We start from the raw sequence: 4,192 nt of genomic DNA, 5'->3' as shown, positions 1-4,192 counted from the left end.
TTGGCGACACTCAGCTGGGCTCGTTATGACCTGCCAGGGCTCTCTCTCCCTGGCAGTTTCTACTCCCTAGGAGCAGAGCTCCGAGGTGCTCTGCGACAGGGCCCCATCCTACAAACACAGAAAATAGATCATTTTCACAATTTTATTGCAGCTCTTGTCATGTTTCCTATTCCTGTTATAGCTTCATTTGCTAGAGACAAGTGATTAGGTGAGAATCTCAGTTTTAATTAGAAATCTATTAACTTTGTTGTGTCTGGTGGTCTTCAGACCAAAAAAAATCTATCAGAAAGTACACCAGCACAGTTGAGTTCAAAAACAAATATTCACACAGAAACACAGTCTAGTTATATGCTGACTGTTTCTAAACAGGCCATGAGGGGTCTGACAAATTCAGAAAAAGAATGCTAATCTATTATAATATTGTAGAATTATGCTTGCAGAGTAAGGCTTGCACATTTGTTTTTATCTTAATTATTACTTTTTCCACCACAATCCCACCAGGAGCTGGAAACTTAAAGGCTGACAGTTGGCATTCATCTATCAGAAAACGTCAGTTTGTAAAAAGTCCAAAGTGGAAAGTCCACTAGAGGGTGCTCTTGTTAACTTTAATAAAACCTCAGAGGTATCTATGCTGCTGTTTTCACAAGAATCTTCATGTTTCTGCTTCTAAATTGATTCTGAAACTGGTCTCACTGAAGAATGTCTTACACTATTGGGATAAATAGTTCTGAACAATGCTTTAGTCCTTTTAATGCTTATTTAATGCTTATTATCAATTTGATTTAATAGCATTAGGTGATAAGAACAGGAAAGGATTATCTAAATTCTGAGTAGTAGTCTGTTATGTTTAAAAACTGTTTCTGAACAGGGAAAACATGTAGGCTATTTTGCATTTGAGCACACTGCTTACTGAGGATTTAGCCTTAGAATGTTACATCCCTAGAATTACACAGATGTTGTCTAGCACTTTTAAAGGACTACACTTTGCAAATGCCTATGGGTAGACAGCATAGTGGACAACATAGATATAGGACACGAAACAAAAAAAAATTGCAAGGCAGATGTCCTTGACCCTGCCTGACATCTATAAGGTAGATAAACCCATTAGGACTGGAGTGTAAGAGTAATGTCATAGCCATCATGGTCCAGAAATGATACGAGGAGCAAGGATTTCTTAAGGCGATATCTTTTACTGGACCAGCTAGGTAGTGGAGTTAAAATTAGATAAGCCTTCAAATGCAAGACTTTCTTCCTTAGGTCTCTGATCACAAAGGATGGAACCAAGTTTTGAAAAGATTTTATAGACAATCGTATATTAAAGATAAGCTTATATTAAAATGAGACTAAAAGATCTAAATGATCTTTTCTACCGTCATTTTCTATCATGTTGTGTTTCAGGTCCATCCTTTGAAGAAGCATAAGCTGTTTCTGGCCATATGTAGTTTTGTACCAGCTTACATTTAGCAGCTTTGCTTCTGATGAGAGAGGAAAGAAAATTAATTATTTGATAGCACTATGTTTTGTGTCTCTTAGTACATCCTGTACTGTATATGTAGACTCTAAGCACTTTGGGACAGGACACATTGTACAACAATGCATAGTTTTGGTATTTATAACAAGCCAGCAAGTTTTTCCTGTTAGCCTATAACTCCCCTGAAAGATCCCATGTTAGTTATTCCCTGTGAAATTTAACGCTTGCTTACAGGGTATGTGGTGATATCATTTAACAACTAAGGCAGCTACACCTAGGGATATGGTTTAATATATACTTTGCATTACTTTAGATAAAACTCATCAGAGACTGGATAACTTCTGTCCCTGTACTTAGTATGTGTGGTGAGACTTGCTGGAACAGAATTAGTAATGTAACAGTGTACAGTGCTTAACTAGTAGGATGATAAAATATCTAATGATCACATTAGGTTTGAAAACCTCAAAGCTGATCTCAAGAAATTACGTGGAAGCAACGGTTTCCTGTCATGTGATCCATATTACTATACTGTATACAATTCAATAAGCTGTAAACAGCAGATGTCATGACTACATTAATTCTGATTAGAGGCAGAGCCCGTTGGCACAGGTGTTGTGACAACAAAAATGAATAAAGCTCCAGAAAACATCACTTATAAGGAAAGGTTAGAAGAATTGAAGAAGAGAGGTATGGAGAAGAGAAGACTAGAGGAGATTTAATTGAATCTTCAAAGGCATGAAGTGTGCTTATAAAGAGAATGGTAATAGACTGTTCTCTTTGGCCACAGGGGATGGATGAGGGAAATTGCAAGAAGGGAATTTTAGGTTGGATTCTAAGAAGAACTTTCTAACTCTGAGGTTGGTTAACCATTGGAATAGATTACCTCTATAGGACACAGACAGAAGTGACAATTTATGCCTGATCTGGCCACAGAAAGCAGCCTATAGCCATGACCAAGAACAAGTCCATGGCTACAGACCACTTCAAAATGGCCAATTGGGCAAAAATCTGAACCCTCATTGTATGAGAGTTCAGATGAAGATGTTTCAAAACAGGGCTTCTTCTGTAGCATGTGTCTGCCAGCCTCCTAGCTGTTTTCAGAATGGGAGTGGGGGAAAGGGATCAGAGGAAATTCAGTCCGGGGTTTTTTTAGTCCCCACTGGAGGGTGAGGTGGGTGTACTGGAGACACCCCCTCCCCCTGAGGTTGGGGATCCTCCTGTTCTGAAAACAGTGTGGCCTGGCAGGGAGGAGGTGCCATTGCTAGGGGAAAGTAGATGCAAGCTGGCAGCTGGCAGTTAGATTCCCCTCCCCCCTGAAATGAACAGTGAACTTCTGTTTGGTCCAGGGGATTGTTTTAACTCAGAAATCTTCCTGCAAAGTGTTTTCAGTTACAGTGGGGAGCTGCACTTCTGTCGGCACTCCTAAAGAGATTGTGGAATCTCCACCTTCAAAGTTTTTACAAGTAAATTAAACAAATACTTGCCTGGGACAGTCTAGACCAGGGATTGGCAACCTTTGGCCCACAGGCGGGAAGTGCTTGATTCTGGTCTATGGCAGCACAGGGGATTAGTGGCACAAAATTCAGCCCAGCCCCACCCTCTCCACTCCACGCCATGCTGCTGATCCCCTCTGTAGCTCCTTTACTTGAGGACCCCCCTTCTCTCCCTATAGCACATGCTAAATTACCATGCTGCTAAATTAGCTCCTCTCCACTACCACAGAGGATTGAAATTGGTCATGTGTGGTAGTCAAGGCAGCAGCAGATGGTCTGGGCCCCACAGAGGGGACGTGCCATGGAGGGGAGTGGTAGCCCATAGTAATGGTAAGGGGCTGGTGGGTTAGGATAGTGACGGGGTCACAAGCACCAGCCCAGCACTCTATAAAAATTTGCCAACCATTGATTTAGACAGTTATGATCCTGTCTTGAATAGGGGGTTGGACTAGAGGACCTCATGAGCAGGGATCCGGGTTTTCCATTTTCCATGGAAAAATGGAGTAAACCAAGGTTTTACCTTTTACCAGAAGCAAACATGGATTTCTTGTTTTACAAGAGAAACCTGCGGATTTTGTCATTTTGCAGTGAGCTCCCTGCAGGCTGTCAGAGGAAGGCACTGAGACAGGGGGCGCCACATGCTCCAGCAGGTAAGTAGGGGTGTGGGGGAAGAGGGGGATTGAGGCCCCTGTAGGGAGGGAGCTGGGCAGGGCTGGGGATGCTGCCCAGCTGGGTGGGACTTGAGGCTTGGGGCCCAGGGCCACAATGCATACCTGCAGGGCTCCAGTGGGGAGCAGGATGGGGCCACGGGTGGCTCATCCAGGGGAGGGGGAGGGCTGGCTTACCCCTGCCGCATGCACTCCCAGAAAGCAGGGGGGACCTGCGCCCCCAAAGCTATATGTGGGCAGGCAACGGGCCTGCTGTTCCCTGCCACCCTGCTTTCCTCCACCACAACCCAGCATGGCAGGAAGCAGAGTAGCCACGCAGGGATCTCCTCCGCTGCTCGCCTTGTGCTGCCCTGGTGACACGCCTCCTGCATACGGGGCTGCAGTGAGGGCAGTGGCATCGGGCTGCACCCCTCAAAGCAGTGGCAGGAGATGTGTTGCCAGGGCAGCGGGGGGGAGCTCACAGCAGCAAGGAGATCCCCACATGGCCCCACTGTCCCCAGCCATGCCAGGTCATGCCTACAGGGCTGCGGAGGTCCTGGGGCAGGGAAGCACAGCGGGAG

The sequence above is a fragment of the Alligator sinensis genome, unplaced genomic scaffold (assembly GCF_000455745.1).
Source record: "Alligator sinensis unplaced genomic scaffold, ASM45574v1 scaffold395_1, whole genome shotgun sequence".
Lineage (NCBI taxonomy): Eukaryota > Metazoa > Chordata > Crocodylia > Alligatoridae > Alligator > Alligator sinensis.
This window is presented reverse-complemented; position numbering follows the sequence as displayed.